Source organism: Equus caballus, chromosome 2 (assembly GCF_041296265.1).
Source record: "Equus caballus isolate H_3958 breed thoroughbred chromosome 2, TB-T2T, whole genome shotgun sequence".
Taxonomy (NCBI): domain Eukaryota; kingdom Metazoa; phylum Chordata; class Mammalia; order Perissodactyla; family Equidae; genus Equus; species Equus caballus.
In genome coordinates, this window is record NC_091685.1 from 10,969,836 (window position 1) to 10,994,610 (window position 24,775).

Consider the following 24,775-nt stretch of genomic DNA (forward strand, 5'->3'; position numbering starts at 1 on the left):
GGCTCTGGGAGTGAGTCAGGAAAGCTAGAGAGGTAGCTCCTTTTCAACAATTGTAAGAAATGAGAAGTTAGATGTCAAGGTACCTCGGCATCTCCTCCAGGAGGGACCTGTGAGCGTAGGCTGGAGGCTTTTTGCAGAAAGAAGGCCCTTTGGTACCCAAGATGAGGGCTAGTGAAATATGAGCCCAAGAAATCCTCCAGGTTAGAGTCCTTTACTGCTAAAACTGAGAGGGACCCCCGGGCTATTTTATCTATCCTGTCATTTTTCATGTGAGACAACAGAGGACCAGAGAAGTTTTGTGGCTTCCCTGAAGTCACACAGTGGTATTCAAGACAGTGCCAGGGCTTCTAACTCCCAGAGCCGAGTTTCTCCACAGCCTCCCCTGTCTGGCCCATCCCTGGAACCCTCACGGGAGCCCCTCATGGCAGGCATCAGGCCTGTCCCTTTCAGGGCTCCCAACACAGGCATCCACACATGTCACACACACATGCACATGATGCTGGTGGCCTGGTGGCTGCCTCCAGCACAGGACAAGGGCCAGGCTCCCTGTTCACCAGACTATAAACCTTGGAGCCACCCAGCGGGCTCCAGAACCTTTCCACACCACCCCCCCAAGGGATTTCCACTTGATTTTGTTTTTATCTAAGTATGTTCCTGGCCCTTATCTCACAGGAAACATGATCAGTCTTCCAGGAGTCTGAGAGCCCCAGGGGACATGCTGGGCTTCCTGGGGCCATGCTGCCATGGTGGGGATGGAAAGGCTGAGTGGGTCTCAGGCTTCTCACAGGCCCCCAGCCCGCCCCCCCCCCCCCATATCACCAACTCCTCCTTTCCCCAACCTGAACCCAGAGAGGGGTGGATTAAGAAGAGACCCACGGACTTCACTGAAGACCTGCAAACTTGGCAGACGGGCTTCTTTCTTGTTATTATTGTGGTTGCTGGTGTGTTTAAGCAATGATTTTTCTCCATCTCAGCCATTTTCCTCCATTCTCTTTATCTCTACATTTCAGAGTGTCTAGGAGGCTAGAAGAAAGAGGCCGCCACCAGGCAGGGTTGCTAATGCAGAGCAGACGAAGGGCTGCCAACAGACTGGCATTTGAGGAGTGATACCAAAACAGTGCATATGTGACTTACTCTCTTGACCTTTTTATTGTAAAATAACAGGAAACCACACAAAGCAAACACATAGTTTAATGAATCATTATAAGGTGAACACCCTTGTAACCATTACCAAGATCAAGAAATAGAGCCGTGACAGCCACCCCAGGAACCCCCCTGGGTGCCTCGTCCCCAACAGCCAAAAGTACCCACAACCCCAACTTTGATAATTATCACTTTCTTGCTTTTCCTTATAATTTCATCACTCAAATGTACATGCTTAGACACCGTCATTTGGTTGTGCCCATTCTGTATATTTGATACGTCTTTTGGGCCTCTCCTCATCCCCGGCTTTCTCCCTCCATCCCCCACTTTTCCAGACAACGTATCTGTTGAAGATTCTGGCTCTTTGGCCGGTAGACTTTCCACAGTCTGGATTTTGCTGATTGCATATTCATGGAGCCATCCACCACATGTCTCTGTCGTCTGTTTTTCCTTCAAATTGGCGGCTGGATCCAGAGAGTTTCAGCAGAAGCACAACATGTTGGGGTGTCTCTTTCTGGGATTGTTAGCACCCATCGATGTTCAGGGTCCAGATCCATTCAGTCCTTGGGTATTCCAAAATGGCAGGTGGTACCCAACTCTGTCCTTTTTATTTTTTCATTCATTAGTTGGAACACTTGTATTCTGACCTATTCTTGATGTCTTAATTTCCATCATTCAGGGCCACAGGTTTGGGTCCTGGAGGGGGGTGGTGTCTCAGGGTTGAAAGAGGGGCAACAATGTGACATGTTTAGTCTTGAAATCTCTTAGCAGCTTAGGATACAAGTCTTCGAAGGACCTCAAAGGTGCAGTCCACTCCAGCTACCCACCCAGAACAAGAAGCCACTCTGTGGCCTCCCTAATAGTTGGCTGTTCAGCCCATGCTTGCACACCTCATGGATCAGGAAGCTCACTACTTTCCAAGTCAACCCATGCCATCCTTGGAAAAACCTGACAGGGAGAGGGGCCTTCCTCAGGCTCTAGAACGCCTCCGCATGCCCTCCCTCAGGGGCCCCCCAGGTCAGGACTGCTCGCTCTACCAGGGAACAGCTGCTGAAAGACACCTCCTCCAGGAAGCCTTCCCAGCGGCTCCTCTCCCTCTGCCTCCTCTTCTGGCTGTAATTTCACATAAACCCATTGCTGTGGCACTGTGATTGATGTTTGCTCAAAATTCCAAAGCAGGTATATCCATAATTTTCAAAAGGCAGACAATCATTTGGAGGCAATCGGGTTCAAGGGTCGAACGCTGACACTTCATCTCTCAGCCCCTCTGCCCACGGCCCATGCCAACCACGGAAAAGAGGCGCACGGGCAGGTCTTCCATTGTGTCACCCCCTCCACATCCGCACCAAGAAGCCACATTTCCCAGACGCCTTGGTAGAAGACAGCAGAGATGGATAAGGCAGCCAAAACACCCTCTTTTCCTGGTGCTTGGCAAAACCAGACAACATGAATCAAGTCAAATCAACACAACACAAAAGACGTGGGTCGAATTGTAATTGCAAGTCGCTTTTGAAAGAGAGTTCTCGAAGCCATCATCTCTCCTTCTCCTCTTGAAGCTCCAAGGCCCACCTTGGTTGATGACATCACCTTCCACCCAGACCCTCCAACGCATAACCTGAGTCATCCCCAAAGCTTCCCTCACCCTCAGCCCCAACGTTCAAGGACTCACCAAATCCAGCCAGGAGGCCTCAGGACCATCTCCGCAATCGTGGTCACCCTTTTCTACTTGCTTTGCACTAGCCATCCCACCAGTCCAGAACGTACTGCCTGGCACCCCTCAATGTCTCCGCTAACACAAGCATCCCCAGCCCTCATCCCAAGCCCCCATCCTGCATCCTGACCCCTTTCCAAAGCAGCCCTCTCTCCAGCAGACTCTCAGGGCCGGATTTATGGAGTAAATGAGTGGGCGTACTAATTCCATAAACATTTCTTAATCCCCTTATGGGCCAGACATTATTCTAGGCACTGAAGATCTAGTAATAAAAGCTACAGACAAAACCCCTATTTATTATAGTTGGCAGAGTCGGACAATGACTAGAACATTAGACAGTATATTAAGAAGGTGCAATGGAGAAAAGTAAACACGGAAAGGGCTTTTCCTGTGGAGGGGAGGGAATGACGGGCCTCTCCACTAATGTGACATTTGAGAAGAAGACTTAAAAGAGGGGAGGAAGTGGACCTATGCAAGTATCTGTGCAAACGAATGAAAGAGGAAGTGAGTGAGTGAATAAACAAATCATTGAAGACAGTGATGAATGAATGAGGGAATCACTGAATGAATAAATGAATGAGTGGGTGAGAAGGTAGGAATTTTGTCTAGTGTATGGGATACTTATAATTAATCAAAGTGAATGAAGTAAAGTGAATTGGTCAAACTACACTGGCTGGAAATAAACCACCAGCTATTTCCGTGACTTCCTGGAGCCCCTGTGGGCCTTGAAAATGTGCCTAATGAGCTTGTGAAGTGTTCCCAAGGGCCTTTCTTCTCTCTAGAGGGCTCCAACGTTTCTGCAGGCCACGCTCAACCTGCTCACAGCCGCAGGGGCTCGGCCAGGCTGGCAGCACGAGAACAGCGAATGCCTCCGTGGAGGAGAGCGCAGGCAAGGCTGCAGAGCTGGGTCCAGCCCATGCCAGTCTCAGTGCTCACCTGCATAACTACTCCCGGCTCACTCCTCTCTGAATGGGGTGTGGGCTCTACGTGCCCAGGCCCGGCCGCCACGCGCTGGGATGCACCAAGTACTAGGGACAGGAAGGTGCTGCAGCGATTGCTCCTTCAGTCCCGAGGGGAGGTGCAACAAGGCGCCCCCAACTGACTGCACCGTCCTGAAGGATTATTACTTAGGCTGGACAGGGTCTGGAGTGAATGCTAAGGATTCTGCCTCTGCACACCCCTCACTTGGTCAGAACTTTGTCAATAAAGACACAGAGGGCAGACTGGAGACACTAAGGGAAGCCCAGAGTTGAGAAGGGGAGGCGGGCACGTGGGAAGGCAGAATCAAAGGCAGAGAGCAGGGACTAGGGTGCAGCGCACACTGGGCTCCACACGGAGCAGCCCCCCACCCAGGGAGGGCCGTCACCGGGAGTCAGGACAGCACAGAACTGATAATCAGGGGCTTTGACGTCAGACAAACACAGGTTCAGACCCAAGCTTTGTGCCTTGGAGTGAGCTACTTAACCTCTCTGAGCTTCGGCTTTCTCTAAAATGGGTACAATAATGACTACCTAATAGAGGATCAAATGAGACGATGTTTAGAAAGCACTGAGCATAGCAAACATTCAGTGGATGGCAGTCATCATCATTAATGTATTCTGATATGTTCTTGATGATACTAACATATGGTTAATATATGACAATACATATTATAATGTTAATAACTATCCGAGTAAGCAGCGTGTTAGGGCTAATTAAAAAGAGCTAATGTGAGCTCAGGCTAAAACAATAGAGGTCAAAGATGCAAAAGAAGGGAGAAGATGGACTGCCTTCCTCTAGGCTGACTGGTTAGAGCCAAGCTGGTAGATTGTGCTGAGTCCTGGGCCCGCCCCTTGGCAGAACAGAGATACCTGGGAGGGATGCAGAGGAGGCAGCCAGGATGTGAGGAGCTGGAAACCCACCACATGAGGAGTGGGTGCTGCCCAGCCTGCAGGAGGGGAAGCTGCAGCCATCCTCATCTCACAACCTCCAGGGCTGGCCCAGAGCAGGTGAAGCCGAAGAACTGGTTGGGGGGGGGGGGTGCCCAGAGGGCAGAGCTGGGGCTGCAGGAAGGGGGCAAGCTACAAGGAGGCAGCTTTTGGCTCTGTGCGAGGAAGAACATTCCCTCAGGTCAAGACCCCTCCCAGTGACTAGCTCTGTAGGGAGAGAGCCCCTACCACCAAAGGTATGTCAAAAGAGGCTTGGACAAGCTCTTTCATGCCAAAAGGGGGTTCTCCCCAGAAGGGAGGTTGGTCTCCGTCAATACCTAGCCCTTTTCTCACCTGATGCTCAGAGTCTCTGACTCATGGCGCATCCGCCCTCAGTGGAGTCTTGGGGGTATAGACAGTACTCATCCATCCATTCATTCATTCCTATGCTGCTGCACTGGGCACCAAGGACACAGCAAGCATGACCTCTGCCTTCCTGGGGTTTACATTCTAGAACAGTGGCTCTCAAACTCTACATGCATCACCCACGGAGGGACAATTGGGTAGCTACCCACGAAAGAATAAAGTTGGACCCTTACCTCACACCATATACAAAAATTAACTCAAATTGGATGAAAGGACTAAACGTAAGAGTCAAAACTACAAAACTCTCAGCAGAAAACATAGGGTAAATCTTCATGACCTTGGATTTGGCAATGGATTCTCAGATATGACACCAAAAGCACAAGCAATAAAAGAAAAAGTAGATAAATTGGACTTCATCAAAATTAAAAACTTCTGTGCTTCAAAGAGCAGTATCAAAAAAGTGAAAAGACAACCCACAGAATGGGAAAAAAATACTTGTGAATCATAACTAAGGCACTTGTATCTAACACAAAAGGAACACTTCAAACTCAATAACAAAAAAGCAAATAACCCAATTTTAAAATGAGCGAAGGACCTGAAAAGACATTTCTCCAAATAAGATATACAAATGGCCAAAAAGCACATAAAAAGATATTCATCATGAGTCACCAAGGAATTACCAAAACCATGATGGGATACCACGTCACACCCACTGGGAAGTCAGATGCTAACAGTTATCAACAAGGATGTGGGGAAATCAGAGCCCTCATACACTGTGGGTGAGAATATAAGATAGCGCAGCCGCTGTGGAAAGAGGTCGGCATTGCATCAAAAAGTTAAACACAGAGTTACCATTTGACCCAACAATCCCACTCATAGGTATATACTCAAGAAAAATGAAAACATGTCCAAGCAACAACTTGTATACAAATCGTCATAGCAGCATTACATCAAATGTCCATCCACAGATGAACAGATAAACCAAATGTGGTATATCCATTCAATGGAATATTATTCAGCTATAAAAAGCAATGAAGTCCTGATCCATGCTACAACATGGATGAACCTTGAAAACTTTATGCTAAGTGAAGGAAGCCAGACACCAAAGACCACATATCATACGATGCCATTGATATGAAATGTCCAGAATAAGCAATCTACAGAGACAGGAAGTAGACTCACGGCTGTTTAGGACCGGGGGGTGAGAGGGAAAGGGTATGGAGCTTCTTCTTGAGGTGATGAAATGTTCTAAACTGACTGTGGGATGGGTATGCAACTCTGTGAAGATACATAACTCGGGGGGTGGGTTATTTGGTACACGGATTATATCTCAATAAAGGCATTACCAAAAAAGCATCACCAAAGGGGCATTTTGAAGCATCACTGCCAGAGCTGCCGCCCACAGGTTCAGGCTAACCCCTGCCCGGGGTGGGTCTGGCATCAGTAGTTTTAAAGGCGCCCATGTGGGTCCAGCATGTAGTCAAGGCTGAGAACCCCTGGTGTAGGGTAGCTAGTACCTGCTGGGGCCTGAAAGTCTGCGAGCTGCCTTCCATCCACCCTCCCTTGCCGTCCTGACAAGAACCCTATCCCACAGGCACCACAGGTGCACAGTCTTTTATCCATAATTCTGAAATCCAAGAAGCTGTGAAAAAGGAAAGCTTTTCCATAAATTTACAAAAATTCATTTGGTGTCAAAAAACCCGAACTAAACCTACACAAGGCTATTTATGGTCCCTACCAATCCCAGCTAATACAGATATTCATCCATTTCACTGCAGAAATCATCACGTGCTTGTTCACAGGCCGCTCTCCTAACCCTGCTGGGGTGTCTGATAAAGTACACTATACACAACAATACTGTCTAAAAATCTGAAAAAACTTCCAAACCACATCTGGCCCCAAGCGTGTCAGATAAGGGACTGTGGACTTACATTTGGTCCCATTTTACAGATAGAGGAAACTGAGTCTGGGAGAGGCAAAACAACCTGCCTGAAGTCCCAGAGAGAAGACTCTCAACTTCGTCCTTCCTCGGAGCCAGGAGGACGCTCTGTGCTTTGCCCGCGTCGTTCCCTGCTCTCCTTGTTGGCCCAGGGGCGCTGGGGGACTCCTGCGGGCCCCCGCGTGTGCGCCTGCTCCTCCGGGCCCATCTCGGGCCGGCTCCCGGCAGCGCCTTGCCCACCACCCGGCGCGCCTGCCCCGCCCGAGCAGAGCTGGAGTGGGAGCCTGCTTTGCACTCTGCTCTGCCAGCCCGCCCGCCCAGCTGCAAACGGAAAATCCGAGAAGGTGGTCTGCTTCCCTGGCAGATGTCAGCCCCCGCTGGCCGGGGGCAGCACCGCTCCACAGGGAAAGAGGCCTGCGGCAGAGTCTGGCAGAGGAGCCGCTGGCGGGTTGGAAACACGTTTTGGCGGAATTAGCAGAGAGGAAGAATGTTAATTCTGCAACACTAAGACTCCTACAAAATATCTTGTCAGCAAGAAACAACAGAGAGGATGTGAGACAGAGGGCCGCTCCTTCCGTGCCTCTCGCCCGCTGTGGCATTTGTGACTATAATTAATGGCAATAAGAGAAGCTACTGTGTAATGGGTCCCTGCTCCGGGCCAGGCTGGACTCAGCACTTTTCAGACATTGACATGCCCAGGGGTGTGAAGTATTATTGTCCCATTTTTCAGAACCAAAACCGAGGCTCAGAGAGATGGTGTGAATTGCCTGAGGTCACATAGCAAGGACACAGCCGAGCAGGACTGGACCCAGCTCCTTGTGACTGAAAATCAGCTCCTTTCCCACCCCCACACGGAGGGTCTTTTTAGCCAGTCTGTAAAGAAGCTGAACCATTTCTTTCCTCAAGACAGAGTCATTCCAGGGCCAGCAGGAGAGCAGCTGTCATTCAGTCTGCTTCCTGCCTGCCCCTCTTTTGGATTGGGGATGCCCTCAAACTGTGTCGTCCTCTGCAACTTTCTTCTGGAGAAGCTTCAGAGACGAGTTACCAAGCCCATTTCACAGATGAGAAGACTGAGGCCTGCAGAGAGAAAGGGGGTGCAGCAGGCCATAAGCCCTGGCCTTCCTCCTCCCCATGTGAGGTATCCATGTGGCTCTCAGCTGGATGCCAGTTTCCTGCAGCTTCACTGCAGGGAGAACCCTATGCTGGCAGAACCTGGACCCCTCTCCTTTGGTGGACGGAAAAACAGCCTAGGACTGTAGGAGTCACAGGAAGCCACTGCAGTACATGGATCTGTCATTCCCTCATTCATTCCCTCATTCATTCATTCACAGCCCTTCTCTGAGGGCTCCCTTCTCTGAGCTCCCGCTGGGCCCTAGGGACACAGACGGGATCAAACAGTAGTCTAACTCCCGGGAGCTCAGAATCTAGGTAACCAACCTGCAAACCCACAATTCCAACCCAACATGGTGCAACGTGCAGTTGGGTCCTCTAAGACCCCCAGGAAACACAGAAGGAGCCCCCCGGCTGCCAGCAGAGTCAGGGAAGGCTGCAAAGAGGGGGAGCATTTGAGCTGAGAGCTGAAGGATGAGTAGACTTTGGTCAGGTGGCCAAGCTGGAGAAAGGCACCCCAGGCCGAGGGCACAGCATATGCCACGGCCCAGAGGTGGGAGAGACAACGGGGACCCCTCGGCAGGTTGGGGTGGCCAGAGCGTCGCGTGAAATCCTGGACCCCAGACAGAACCAAGGTCTGGGGGCATTTCCTCAGCCAAGTGGCCATGGGGAGTCACGGCCAGAAGGACCCTCCAGGAGGGGCAGGTTTTAAGGGTGGCTCTTACTCTCAGGGCCCCAGCATCCTAAGTAAATGGCCCCACCAAGGAGAAGACCCTACCCCGAGCCTGGCAGGCCAGTCAGCCCCTGTGGCCTTGGACCAGCCGGTGACGACTTCTCTTGGTCATTAATCGCAGCATGTGCTAATGTTTGATAAATTGCCCAACAGTTGCATTAGCTAATAACTGCCCGAACAAAACCGGAGAGTTCATCTGTTTTTCTAAGACGCCCCAGAGCATCCTGGGAGCAGGCACGGTGGTCGTGAATAGAAGAGAAACATTCATTTATGGTAATTGGTTTCAGCTCCTCACTTGGCTCCTTGTCCTGACCTAAACGTATCCAGTTGTTCCCTTTGCCTCGCTCTGGTTTGGGGGTCACTCCTAATGGTTTAATTCAACAAAAAATGCCTGCCATTTCCTGTAACCTCTGCCTTTTTTCACCCTCCTCCCAAACGGTTTTCTTGCGAGCAGCATCTCTGAGGCAAGTCCCTCTGGAGCTGTTTCCTTCTCGGGGAACAAAGTCAAGATTGTTGACAGAGAAAAAAGGTCTTCACTCCAGGCCAAGAAAAGAAGGTGGGGGAGGGGATGCGCGAAGGTAATAATCATTTGTTTGTCTTCCACCCCGACTTCACAAAGCAGGTTTTGTCCGAGGCCGGTGGTCAGGGACTCTGACACAGAACATGGCCCTGGTGACCAGGGGCAATTTATGGGAGGGAACGAACACAAATCCTCATTCATGGAGCCGGCAGCGGAGGAAGTGACTGAGGAGGTACATTCGCGCGGCCCGGGCCCTCCCTCGGTCCCTCCCGCGGGTCTGAGGCTGTGGGGGGCCGGGGAGAGCCTCGCTGGGTGCTGTGAGTCTTGGCCAAACTTCAGAACCCGAGTGGGGCCCTGCCTCTGCTCTGGACCGCTTTTTTTTTTTTCCGATCGTGAGCATAGATTGTCTCTCTGCAGGGCAGGCCCCAGAGAGGGTGTGAGAATGGCTGGTCCCTCTGTGCCCAGCTGGGCTCTCCATCCCTCAGGTGGATTCATGAATCTCTGCTGGCATTCGGGACCTGAGGAGGAGAGAGCGGGATGGTGGTGGCAGGGCAGGCCCGGGGAGGGTCTGGAACACATTGCTCCGGCAGCGGGGACAGCTTGTAAACTCTGTCGGGATGCATCTGGTAGAAAGGCGTTGTATAAATATTAGATCATTATCAGCGGATTGTGTTTCCCCCTTCGGCGGAGGAGGGGCTGGCGGGCCCCAGATGCCTTTCGTCAAGAAGACAAGGATGCTTCGAGGAGTCCACGGAAGGTCGCCGCTTGCCCATGGGCATCCTTGGGGTCAGGGCTTAGCACCTAGGGTGGGCAGAGGGGACTGCCAGCCCTGCCAGCCTGTCCCCGGTGAGGATTCTGTGCACCAGGCTGAAGGGGGAACAGGAGCCACCGGGTGGGTGGAACAGAGAGGCCAGGTGGTGCGGGCGGGCAGGAGCCACTCTGTCTCACTGTGTGACCCCATCCCTCTCTGTGAGTCTCTTTCCCCAACTGAATGGTCAGGAGGGGATTCTGATTTTATGACATTTATGAATACCTGGTCGGTGCCACGCTGCGCTTAGGCACAGAGGTGGATGCAGCCCCATGGGGGAAACTCAGCAACCTCAGGGCTCTTCCAGGCTAGAATGGAAGGATGGGGGCATTCTTGATCCTAGAGCTCCTTCCCGATTACCTGGAGCGTTGAGTGGCATCACTTCCCAGTGCACATCCTGACCTGAGGGGGGACTGCAGGCCAGCTGCAAACAGTACTCTGCAGAGCAGAGGCTGGACACTGCCACCCACCACATCAAACCACCGTCACACCATCTTCACCATCAGCATCACCAGCATCAAACCTACCCCTCCTGGAGCATCCTTCTGGCCGTGACTCCCCATGGCCACTTGGCTGAGGAAATGCCCCCAGACCTTGGTTCTGTCTGGGGTCCAGGATTTCATTCGACTCTCTGGCCACCCCAACCTGCCGAGGGGTCCCCATTGTCTCTCCCACCTCTGGGCCGTGGCATATGCTGTGCCCTCGGCCTGGGGTGCCTTTCTCCAGCTTGGCCACCTGACCAAAGTCTACTCATCCTTCAGCTCTCAGCTCAAACGCTCCCCCTCTTTGCAGCCTTCCCTGACTCTGCTGGCAGCTGGGGGGCTCCTTCTGTGTTTCCTGGGGGTCTTAGAGGACCCAACTGCACGTTGCACCATGTTGGGTTGGAATTGTGGGTTTGCAGGTTGGTTACCTAGATTCTGAGCTCCCGGGAGTCAGAGTACTGTTTGATCCCGTCTGTGTCCCTAGGGCCCAGCGGGAGCTCAGAGAAGGAGTGTGTCCAGGATTTTTGAGTAAATGAATGAGTGAATGAATCAACGAATGAATGCCACCATCATCATCATCATAATCACAATGGCTCCCACTTGTTTTATACATTCTCAATATTAAGCCAAACACTTATCTTCACAGCATATCCCAGGGGCTGACTCTATCAGGGCCCATTTCATAGTGGAGAACACTAAGGCCCAAGGTCACACAGCTCAGAAGGTGTTCAAACCCAAGTTTGTTTGTCTCCCCATAGGCTCAGGAAGCTTTGCTATGAGCAGGCATCTCGAAGTGCAAGGGAGCCAGAGAGAAGGGCCAGCTCAGCTTGTAGCTCTAGGAGGACGTCTAGAAGACGCCCCTGTGAGCGGAGACCTGCAGGATGAGCAAGTTTGACAGGGAGACCTGCTGAAGACGGGCACAGTTCCCTCCCCCTCTGAGAGACCTAGCCCTGTCTTCCGCTCCGCTTCCGTCTCAGCACTCGGGCATTTCCCGCCTGCCTGCCCTGTGCCGCCTCCCATGGCCCCGTGCCTTAGAGTCTGGCCTCCTCGCCGCTGATCACATCCAATGCCCTCAGCAACTCCGCAAGATGACATTATAATGTACTGATAGGAAAACTAAAGGCACAGAAGTGTCTGCCCCCAGCCTCACAGCCAGTAAGTGGCAAGACTCGAACTCATGATGTCAGACCCCTTTGGTCCTTGAGTGTGCTCCCGGGACAGGACAGACCCAGAGAAACCTGGACTCGAGAGCTGCCTGACACTGTCACATCTGTGGCCTTGAGCAGGTCCCCTCTCCCTGGACCTCAGCCTCTCCTCTCCAGAGCAGGAGAATCAGTGAAGGAGACTGGACTTCGTGGATTCTGAGGTGCCTGTGAATTGACGTACTCTTGTCCCTATTCAGCTCTGCAAAGCTGGAGTGCCAGGCGTTAGCACCTCCGTTTTACAAGGGGAAAACTGAGGCCCTGGGGGATTACATGACCAGAGCGTTGGAGCATGCCCAGGTGTGGCAAGGACTGGGACCTGAGCACTGAGGGGCAGTGAGGGTGCCAAGGCTGCTTAGTCTGGAGCAGTGCAGAGGGTCCGGCGATGGAGGGTCCATCTCAGAGCTGGACAAGGCACTCCCACAGCAGAGTGTAACATGCAGAGTGTAGCCCCCACGGACAGATGGCCAGGCTCTGAGGGTCGGAGGAAGTTCAGCAGCATCTAGTCTAAGCCATAGATGACTCCTCCGCCAGGTGTTGTCTAGCTCTGTCTTGAATACCTCCAGTGACAGAAAGCTCACTATCTATCAATGCAGTGCACTCCATGGTTGGACTGTCCTCATTTTGGCTCATTTAAAGGAAGCATTTTCTTTTGAGAAGGAACAGGAAACATCTAGGACAAGAGGCTGAGAGCCATGGGAAGGCTTGGGAAGCTGTGAACCTCATCAGCGAGAGCTTGGGCTTGTCCCAAACACCCAGAGACTGTCATGAAATCTCCCCTCCCAGAGTGCCCTCCCCTTTTGCAGTGACAACAGACATGGATGCAGCACTTGACAGTTTACATTGCCTCCTCCCAACCACCTTGCCAGATGTCCAGGGGAGGAGTTATCAGGCGGCCAGGGCAAGAGGAGCACAGGGGTTCAGAGAAGGTGCGGGCTGGTCCCGTCTAGGTGGCCCAGCCTGGAGAGGCTACACCAGGACCAGACCCCAGCTCTCTGCTGTCCCGGTGCTGCTGCCGCATGGGGCCTGCCCCATACCCGAGGAGCCACCCACGGAGGGTGCCGGCCACAAGAACACTCCGGGCCACTTCCAGATTTGGAATGGGGCACCCTCGAGCCCATGGGAGCTCCAGACTGTGCTATTTTTAGGCCAATCAGCTGTTCCACCCCTGCTCCCCCACTCCAGGCCCCCGAGGCAGATTTCCCAAGCAATTAAATCCATATGTCGCCAGTTCCGGCCCTGGCACTATGCAAGGAGAGCGCTGGATGCTCCGGTGCCAACAAGGGATGCACACCCCGCCCAGACTGGGGCAGGCCTGCTCCAGACTCAGAATCTCCTGCCTCGCTCTGTCTTGGGACCCCACTCTAGATACCCCAAAGCCTTCTGCACCTCCCAGGAGCCTCTCGAAACGAGCCCATTGGACAGAGAGCCAACCAAGGCGAGCGAGCCCCGAGGCCCCGCCCACCTTCTCCCACGCCCACAGAGCCCATCGACTAGCTTCCTGTCCGGCCAAGCTGGGAAGGACCCGTGGAGGCTTCTGCTCCTGCTGCTTCCCCAGGAAGTGGCCTGGTGCCAAGAGAGTAACAGAGTCCCACTCAGTCCTGGGATCAAATCGCTGCTCGGCCACTTGTAGCAGGAAGACCTTAAGCCAGGGCCTGCACCCCACTGGGTCCATTCCCTCATCTCCAAAATGTGGATAATAATAGGCCCTTGTCCACACTGTGGTGTGAGATTTCAATGACAACACGCGTAAAGGGCTTTACAGAGGACACAGCAAGAGGCTGGCACCCTGGACATTTTTAGCTACTATTACTTCATAATGATAGAGAGGCAGGAGTCTTGTTGAAATATCATAAAAAGGGGAGGGAGGCAGCAAGTCTGCTCCTGGAGTTTTGCAGGGGTGGAGGCACCTACATGATCTCCATCCCTCTCAGTACCGTCCCTGGGATTCTTGTCGGGAGACCCCCCCAGGAGTGCAGTCCTAGGGGACACCAGCTACACCCACTCCTGCAGCCTCGGTCGCCCATTGGCACAGGACCCCAGCCTAGCAGCACTGACTATTTATTCCCCGTGTTCAACGAGGGCAGGAACCACAGCCTCACCTACCCCACAGCCCAGGCACTGCGGGACACCGGACTTCTGGAAGGACACAGAGGTGTTGAAAGATCGTGGGCTTTGTACTCTGACAGCTTTGCTTTCAGTCCCAGCTATGTGCCTCCAGGCAGGTCCCTGGGGCAGCATGACTCTGTCTCCTTATCTGTAAAACAAGAGCGTACCAACTGTGCGGGATAGCTGTCGAGGGTAAAGACAGCAGAGTTGAGGCACTTCATAACCTCAGAGGTCTGTGTCCCAGGTGTCGACCCAATGGCTCTTGCAACCATCGTAGCCCCACAGGAACCAGAAACCTGGAAAGGAAAGCCTTCTCCAAGGTCACACAGAGAATCGCCAAACCAGGATCCAAGAAGGAGATCCCAGACAGGACCCTTACCACATGCAAGGAGCAGAATCTATAACAAACGCAAATAAGAAAATTACTGGAGGCTTCCGCCTGGGCCAGATAGGTTATGAGGGTCAGTTGGAGAGAAAGACTTTGTGGACAGGCCCTGCCCACAGGGTCCCCAGGATAGCGGCCACACAGCAAGGACAACTTCCCGCAGCCGGCCGGCTCACTCATGCAGTGACAATGTGTTAGGACTTATGCACGGTCCCTGCCATGAGAACCAGCCACCTCCCTCTGCCAGCCGCCCCTAATTCTTCCAACGTGGCTGAGAGCTAGCAAGGCTCTCAGGGAGGGAGGAGGCAGGAGCGAGACCACCTCTGCTGACAGCTCATTTACAGCCTGCCCACCCATCCACTTTCTCTATGGGGACCTGGCCCCTGGGAGCAGAGAAACTGGGGGGTCAGCTCACAGTCACCAATGACACATTGCAGGTGCTGGGGGGAGCTGGAAAAGAACAAACTCTCCACCCTCCAATCCCCACCCAACCCCAGTGTCTGGCCAGCACAGCTAGGGGCCCTGGGACAGCAGGGCGAGTGGGGCTGGCTAGGCAGGTCGGGAAGGGAAAGATGGACAGGGAGGCCAGTGATTTAGAGCTGACTGCCCATGTGGCAGGTCTCAGTGGGCAGCTCACAAATGAGAGAGACCATGTAGACTGCCAACTGGCATGAAAATAGTAGGCTTCTGTTCCAAGGCTCCCCCTGTCTTGCTGTGTAACCCTGGGTTGGACGCAACCTCTCTGGATCTCTGAAGAGGGAGCAAGAATGCCTCTCTCTAAGGATAATGAAACTAAGATTCTAAAGAGAAGAGGCGATCAGAGAAAATTGTTAGCCATGTAGACCCCCAGGCTCCTTAACTGGTTCAAACCATCCCAGAAAGCTGAGGATGAATTAGGATGTGGGTTGGGATGCGCTCAACAGCTGTGAACTCAGAGAACATTCATTGATGCTGAGGGCTGGAAGATGCTAAGGACACTGAGATGGATCAGCTGTAGTCCTTACCCTTCAGGACCTCCCTGTCTGGCTAGGGACTCATTGTGACAAAAGGGAAACTGGTGAGTGTGATACTGGAGGCACAGACATTATCCAGGAAAAAATAGGATGGACAGTCAGTTTCCACAAGTAAAGGTGGGAAATCACCTGGAAGAGATAACAGTTGAGCCAGGCTTTAAATGGTATGGTCCTTTTCTTGTTTTGCACAGCACACAGCAGGGACACAGAGGATAGATGGATGGGTGGATGAGTCAATGGATGAGTGAGTAGACCAGTAGGAGAAATGGTGAATGGGGGAGTGGATAGAGGATGGATAGAGGGATGGATGAACGGATAAATGGATGGATGGATGGATAAATGGATAGATGGTTGGATGGATGGATGGATGGATGAATGGATGGATGGATGGATGGTTGGACGGATGGATGGATGGATGGATGGATGAATGGATGGATGGATGGATGGTTGGACGGATGGATGGATGGATGGATGGATGAAGGGATGAATGGATGGTTGGAAGGATGGATGAAGGGATGGATGGATGGTTGGATGGATGATTGGATGGATGGATGGATGGTTGGATGGATGGGTAAATGGATGGATGGATGAATGAATGGATGGATAGATGGATGGATGGTTAGATGGATGGATGGATGGTTGGATGGATGGATGGATGGTTGGACGGATGGATGGATGGATGGATGGATGAAGGGATGAATGGATGGTTGGAAGGATGGATGAAGGGATGGATGGATGGTTGGATGGATGATTGGATGGATGGATGGATGGTTGGATGGATGGGTAAATGGATGGATGGATGAATGAATGGATGGATGGATGGATGGATGGTTAGATGGATGGATGGATGGTTGGATGGATGGATGGATGGTTGGACGGATGGATGGATGGATGGATGGATGAAGGGATGAATGGATGGTTGGAAGGATGGATGAAGGGATGGATGGATGGTTGGATGGATGATTGGATGGATGGATGGATGGTTGGATGGATGGGTAAATGGATGGATGGATGAATGAATGGATGGATAGATGGATGGATGGTTAGATGGATGGATGGATGGTTGGATGGATGGATGGATGGATGAATGGATGTTAGATGGTTAACATCAAATGGGTGGGCAGATGTGAGAACAAAGGAACGTTTCATTGAATTTATTCTTAAAACAATTCTTCCAAGTAAAAAGATTGAAGTGACAGCACCCTTCCCCAGATTATTAATATAAACACATGAAAAAGGGAAAGAGTCTTGTTTAAGGTGACACAGTAAATTAATGGCAAATCCATGACCAGAACTCAAGGCTCTGGACTCCTATCCAGTACTCTCTCCACTCCACAATGCCCACGTCCTATTCTCCTATTCTGCTCCTCCTCCACCTAAATATGTGTGGAAAGAAGGATGAAAAGGAAAAAGGGAGAGGAAGAGGGAGGAAGGGAGGGTGGGAGAGGGAAGGGAACCATCCCGATTTTGTGGTAGGGGTCCTGAATTCTGGCCCCTGATCTTGAACAAGTCATTTCACTTGTCTTGGCCTTTTTCTCTACCGGTAAAGTGGGCTGTGGGATCGCCTTAGATCACAGGCAGGAAAAGTGCCGTGAAAGGCAGGAAAAACCCCTACAAGTGGGAAGAGGGGAAGGGAGTCATTTTTTTAAGGCTCCTCACAGACTAGTGATGCCCACTGGTTTCCAGATAGAAATGAGTCCAAAGGCCAGGTCAGAAGAGCAATCCCACTGGCTCCCAGGACCCCCCACCAGCGTGGAGGATGGGAGGTTGGGGGCAGGGGGCTGGGGGACAACAGGTGTTGGCCAGTGAATAAGAATAAACCCGCGAGTCTGGGCCCTGAGCTCCACATGGGGCGGCGAGGAGAGAGGGCAACGTCGGGCAGACACCCCACCTCTCAGCTGCCCGGGTCAGGGGGTGGGCAGAAGCAGGAAGAGTCCAACGCCAGCACGAAAGCCCCCGCCATGTCTAGGTGACTTCTACGCTCATTCCCTCATCCACTCAGCCACTCACTCCTTTCCGGAGGGCAAGAAGGGAGTGTCCAGGTACTGGGCTGGTGCTGGGGCCAGGCCTGGCACTAGATGTTGGGGTCCCCCCAGTCATCGCCGTGCCCAGGGAATGGCGACAGCGCGTGTCACCATCGCTAAGGAGATGCTCCGGCCTTAGTGTCCAGAATCTTAGCTCAAGTTGCCCTTTTGGAGGCTTCCCCATCCCTTCCTCTCCTGCTGGTCTCAGATCCTCAAGGGGCGAAGTGTGGAGAAAAAGGCCCGCTCTGCCCACCTCTGACAGGAGGCGCCACCGGGAGGCCGTGCCGGCCACCACTGCTGCCAGAAGGGGCCTCCATACCCGGGCAGAGCAGGAGGTGCCTGGCGGGCCCCGCCCAGAGATGGCTTTCCCCATCCTGCGGTACAAGAGCCCCCAAGTGTGAGGACCCGGAGAGCACAGCCTGCTCACTGGAGCGCAGAGGGACGAGAGCATTCACCACTTTGTTTTACTAAGTGCAGTGATGTTTGTCCCAGAGTGTAAGTGGGCCCACCCGCCACCCCACTGCTCTTCCCCTTCTTGTAATAACAAGGTGGTTAGAGTGTGGATGCTGAAGCCAAGTGCCTGGGTTAGAATCCAAGCTTGGCCCCTTCCTAGCTGTGTGACCCTGAGCAAGTCACCCAATCTCTCTGTGCCTCACTTTCCTAATGTGTAGAATGGGGTTAGTGATAGTAGCTACCTCACAGAGCCGCTGTAAGGATTAAATGATGTCCACGTGCCAAGGGCTTGGAGCATAGCAAGCACAATGGAAGTGTTAGCTGTTAATAAGCACATCATCTGAGGCTCACTTCTGGTATTAAGTCCTCTGGGAAGCCTTCCTGACCCCACAGGCTGCTTACACCCCCCTCTTAGCCCCCACAGGCCACTGTGCTTCCTTCTAACAAGGCCTTTATCTTCCTGTACTTAGGCTTCTTCCTGAGCCCATTTTACAGCAGAGGAAACTGAGACCCATAGAGGTTAAGTGATTTGGCTCCCTGCCCTGATCTTCCATCCTTGCTCCCACATCTCCAATAATGGGAAACTCCCTCCCCAGCCAGCCTGGGGGGGCCGAGTTGTGCAGGATAAGCGTTAACCAGGAAAAGGTTGGGGTGGGAGAGAAGGCGTTCTGGGCAGAGACTCAGCATGACGAAGCCACAAGGGGAGGAACGCCCTCGTGCGGGAGGGACCTCTAGCCCTTGGCAGCGCTGGGGCACAGCGTGGGGCTGGGGGCAGCAGGGACGAGGATACGGTGGTGGCAAGGGCCTGAATCCCAGGCCAGGAGCTCAGCTGTGACGCTGCAGCAACAGCAGAGCGATTAGCCCATTGTCAGCAGACATGGAAATGGCCAGATTTCCATTTGGGGACCTCGGTGAGCTATAAACACTGTGCAAAGCTAACAATTATGGCTAATAATGGTTTATCACCCTGCACCATAATTGCCATTTACACATCCATCTCCCTCTAGATCGGGAGGCCCACGAGGGCAGGGTTTGTGTGTCCTGCTCACCCCGTGTCCCTACGCTTCAGCATAGGGACAGAGCAGACACTTGGAAGATGTTCTGTCGAATTAATTCATGAAAATGAAGCACACGATGCCGACTGTCATGAATTGTTTTGCAGAAGGAAAACTTTGGAGTTGGGCAGCCCTCAATGCAAACCCTGATGCCAGCCCTTCCTGCGGAACGGCCTTGGCGAGTCGCGCTGCATCTCTGAGCCACAGCTTCCTCCTCCCCAAATGAGCTCCATGATTCCTTCCTCCTGGGGTCGTGGAGGAGTTCGCAGCCCAGTGCCCGACCCACAGAGAGGCACTCAATAAAGAGCAGCTAAAAGAGCAACGAAGATCCCTGGGCACAACACTGCAGAGCCGCTGCCCACTTCAGTTGTCAGCAAGTAGGAGGGAGGGGGGAAGGGGGCAGAATTTTAAATCTGAGGACCTGGATTTGAATCCTGGCCCTGCCCTTTCCCAGCTGTACACCCTTAGGGAAATAAATGAACCTCTCTGGCTTTCTCAACTGTTGAATCCAAGTACTAACAGTGACACCAATCTCAAGGACTTGTTGCACGGACTAACAGAGATAACAGATGGGAAAGTGCTTAGTGTATACTAATGTGGGCGACGACTCGATGATTATTATTATCATGACAGCTCATAAAACCCGGGTGGAGCTTCCTGCTATAAACCAGCTCTCCCTCACTCCACCCGCAGCCCAGGGGCTGGCTTGGGGCTTTGTTCCCAGGAAGAGCAGAGCTGGAGGGGCCGGCTGGACCGGGGCAGAGGCCAGGGGAGGCTCCTCACTTCCACCATCTGCACCACAAGGTCGGTCCATCTGTCCAGCAGTGGGTACACATGTGGCCTCTTCTGAAGGCACAGGGTCATCAGGGTCAAGCAGGAGAAAATTGGGGGCAGATGAGGGGAAGGTTCCAGCTTATTTTTAGAAAAGGGAAAAAGAGAGGAAGACAGGAAGGCCCTTGTTCTTCAGCGTTTCCACCATGTGGATGGCAGGTGGGAGGGTGGGCGGCCGGCCGGTGGGCAGGGCTGGACACTAAGACGCCTCCACGTCTGTGGCTGCTGCCACGGACGCTGCAGGACGTCAGCTGACTGCACAGCCCAGCTGTCAGTGCAGTGGTCTCACTTGCAACCCAGGCTGCGCCCAGTGGGCACTCTTGTGACATGCAGCCCAGGACCCTGGAGGAGATGGAACCATCCAGAGGGCCTAAGCCGGCAGGGCCCCATGGGGTGACAGGAAGGCCACTCCAGCTGCCGTGTGGAGGAGGGCTCATGGGGTGGAATCTGGTGACAGGGAGCCAGTAGGCACTCCCAGCCCAGGGCCTGGCACACTGTAGGCCCACAAAAGGTACAAGTCCTCTCCTCCTGGTCCTCTCTGGGGTTCTGAGGTCCTGGTACCTCTCAGGTCTAGGTTAACCTATCCTGTGTCACAAGAGGCAGCACAGTGGAGTGACTAAGATGGTGACTCTGGAGCCAGATTGCTGGGATATGAACCCTGACTCTTCCACTTCCTGGCTGTGTGACTTGGAGCCTGTTGCTTTACTTCTCTGTGCCTTGGTTTCTTTGTAAGATGGACATACCCATTGTTTATACTGCATAGGTTTGTTGTGAGAATAAATCAATGCGTGTCAAGCACTTAAAACACTCAACTTACACTTGGCCCTTGGCACTCAGCAAGCACTCGTGTCAGCTGTTGCTATTGTCAACCGACAGCAGGACACGTGCGGCTGGGGCGACCTGGTCTGGGAAGGAGTGAGCTGAGTGTGCACAGAGCTCTCCAGCAGGAGCCCTCGGCAGGGGTGAGGCAACCAGAGTGTGGTGGGCTCGGTGTCGGCGAGCAGGCTGGGCTGGGCCGGGGAGGCAGAAGGCTCGCTCCACGGCCCCGGGGCCACCCAAGGCTGGGCTCAGCTGGCCCCACTGTGGCTCCCGTGGGCGTCTTTGGAAAGAGTTCAAAAATGACAGGAATTTTCCAGATGGCCTGTTTTTCCATTCTCAGGCCCCCAGCCCCCATCCTCAGATAGAACTCTGAATAGAACTTTGAAACGTGTCAGGAACAAGGAGGGGAAAGTCTAAAAACCCCAGAGAGGACTGTTAATCCTGAGTCCGGGGGGTGGCATGCCTGCCAGAGCGGCCAGTGGAAAAGTGTGAGCGAGTGTACATGTGTGGGGTGTGCATACATGTGTGCATGCGTGAGCATGTGTGTGTCCTCTGACAAGAGCATACCTGGACACAGGAGCTGATGTGCACATCAACAAGCAGTACAAGCATTGACACATGTGCCTTGTGTCCGTGTGTACACACAAGTGTGTGCTCATGTCAGCATACATGTGCCCACACCCATCACAGATGGGCTCCCATGTGAACAGCAGCCTGGCTGCGAGGGGCATGAGAGACGCATGCACTAAGAATTTTGCAGCCTGACAGGGAGTAGGCGCCCACCAATAGTACCCCCTGTGCCCGTGCACCAAGGTGTGGAAATGCATGAAACATACCTGCCCGGGAACGTGGTCCACCTGCGTCTGGCCCAGGTGCCATGGCAATAGCTGGGCCTGGGGCGAGACAGGAAAGAGAAGTGAGACCTGCCTGTTTGAGTCCTTCCAGGGGCTGAACACAGTCCTTCCAGGGGCTGGTCCTTCCTGGGCCAGAGGCGTGAGGTTGTGGCGATGTCAAGGGACAGGCGGAGGGACAGGGTCTGTATGAGGGCAACTGGGCCACAGGCTCAGCCATGGCAGAGAGATGCTCAGGTGAGCAGCAAGCTCAGTACCCGAAGCCTAGACAGCCCTTGGAGCCCACCCACAGCAGCCCACAGGGGACCCCCAGGTCCAGGGCTGGGGCTGGAACCAGGGGTCACTATGGAGAACACAGACTCCGAATCGGACCGGCCTGGGTTTGAATCTGGGCTCTCCCTCTGACCAGCCAGGTGACCTCGGGCACGTCACTTCATTACTCCTAGTCTGTTCCCTCCTCTTGAAATGAGCATCCTAAAACTCTAGGGCTGCAGGGAGGACCCTCAGCCAGCAGTGGGCTTAATGATCAGGTCCCCCGACTCCCACTCCAGTGCTCCTCAATGGGTCCAAAGGAACACCCCTGGAGCAGCTGAAGACTAAGGGGCAGGGTCTCAGGTGCCACCCAAGGGTCTTTCTTTTCAAGTTCACCCTGGGAAGGGTCCAGAGCCCTGTTGCCAGAGACCAAGCTCCTAGCCCATCTGGCAACCACTGCTTGTTCTTAAGCAAGTGTCCGCTCCTCTCTGGGCCTCAGTTTCCCCACCCCTGCAGGAGGGATAGCTAAGGGATCTGTTGGGCACGTCCCCATTCCAAGACCTCTGGCTCCCCAGGGGAAGGTAATTGGGAGCAGCTGCCGCTAGAGCAAGTGTGGGGGCTTTGGGGAGGGGTCTCTGGGTTTCCCCGGCCGCCGGACACTGCCCTGTGGTTTATGTCAATTGTCAGCCCCAATCCTGCTTTCCTCCGGGGCAGGCCGCCTTCAGTGGGCCTTGGGAGAGGTGGCCTGTCCAGCCGCTGTGTTTACAGTGCTCAGACGCCGCCAGGAACCTGATCTGGGCAGACCAGGGTGGGCCGCCCCACTGGGCCCAAGCCGTGTCCACACTCATTTCCCGGAGACTGAACACGCCTGGCCCGCCCGCCTCGCTGAGTCCAGCTGCCCGGCCACCCGCCCACGCAGGGCCCTGTTCCTTGCCGGTGAGCACCTTGGACGGCTGCAGAGTGTACCACGGCCCAGGGAGGCAGAGGATGGCTAGGGTGGGGGGGCAGGGGGAGACAGGAAGGGGCATCCTCCCCCCAGACAGGTTCGTGCTGTGCCCCCGGGCCAGTGTGCTCTCCCAACCCCTCTGTCCAGGCCCACGTACCCTACTGACTTGCTGATGGACTGGTTGATCCAGGTACTCAGTCATCTGGAGCAGGGTGAGCAACCCACAGCCCACGGACCAAATCCAGCCCCCATCTGGGAGCAAAGACGGCCTTTTACATTTTGAAATGGTTAGGGAAATAAATCAAAAGAAGAATATTTTAGGAACAGGATAATTTATGAAATTTAAATTTGCGTCCACACGCAAAGTTGTCCTGGAACATGGCCATGCTCATCCGTATCTGAATTGTCTGTGGCCGCTCTCGCCCTGCAAGGGCAGAACTGAGGAGTCGTGATGCAGACCGTATGTCCCGCAAAGCCGAGACTATTGACTCTACGGCCCCTTACAGAAAACGTTGGCCAACCGCCGATCTAAACCACTCGTGAGGGGCAGTACAGTAGCCCCCCCGATCTGTGGGGGACACGACCTCAGACGCCCAGTGGATGCCTGAAACCACGGACAATACTGAACCCTATATACGTTATGTTTTTTCCTATACGTATATATCCATGACAAAGTTTAATTTATAAATTAGGCACAAGAGATTAACAACAATAACCAATCATAAAATAGGACAATTATAACAATATACTGTAATAAAAGCATAGATCTTAACAACCTCAGCTTACGATTTTTTTTTTCTTTCCTTATTAAGTCGAGAACTTTCACCTTTTCACTTAAAGGAAGCACTTTTCACAGCTTATCTTTGGCATATCCAAATTGCCAGCATCACTACTCTTGCGCTTTGGGGCCATTATTAAGTAAAATAAAGGTGACTTGAACACAAGCACTGCCACACGGTGACAATCGATCTGATAACTGAGAGAGCTACTAAGCGGCTAAGCGGTGGGTAGCAGATACAGCATGGATCCGCCGGACGAAAGAATGATCCACGGCCCAGGCACGAAGGTGTGAGATTTCATCACATTACTCAGAACGGCGTGCAATTTAAAACTTATGAATTGTTTATTTCTGGAATTTTCCATTTAATATTTTCAGACCATGATCAACCATGGGTAACTGAAACCGCAGAAAGCAAAGCTGACGACAAGAGGGAATACTGTGCCTCAGGTCTCAGTCTTAGAATGGGCCTGGGAGTAGCAGGGTGCAAGAAATGTCACTTTCTTTGTTTCCTATAACTTAATTTCTTACCCCAAGTTCCTGGGGTCGTTCCACATTTCGGGGTTCCTACATGATGTCAAGGTGTGGGGCAGGGGCAGGGGCAGTGCCCCCTGCGTGGCCCTGTGTGTCTGGCCACCCTCTGCCACCTCCATGTCACCGTCTCTGGACACACCCACAGCCCTTCCTCCTGGGGCTCCGATCCCCTCCCAGCAAAGCTGCTCAGGACCACAGGCCTGGCAGCACCTCACCCCTCCTCCCCTTCAAGTTTCTTCAAGACACTCTGCTATCCTTCTCCCTGTTACTGCCTCTGTAAACACTCGCAATTCCAAACGCTCAGAGGTTTGGAGAACAAAGGCCAGAAGGGCCTTCTGTGTTCTGCCCTGAGCATACCTCCCCTGGGGCAAGGATCAGGAGGAGGTCCCGGGAGGAGGAACACACACAGATGGGAAGTCCAACCCAGCCAGCCGTGCCTGCATTCACTGCTCCATTCCACCATCCCAGAGTTCATTCATTCCTCCCCCCGTCACTCAGTCAGTCAGTCACGCCTTGTGGAACAGCCAACGCCCCCGCCAGGCACCGGAGAAGACAGGGGAAAGCGCCCCTGAGGCCCTGTGGGTCCACACTCCAGAGCAATGGCTGATGGCAAATGTTTGCCCACGGCCTCTGTGGGAGGAAACTAGGCCTGATGGGCAGCATCCGCTGCTTTCTGTGATGCAAAGACTCCTACCTACCATGGCCCATTTCAAGTTGCACACAGGATACCCCTGAACACAGAGCTCTCACCAGCTGGTAGGAGCTGGCTCCAGCACACCACTGCTCCCCAGGGGTTCAATACAG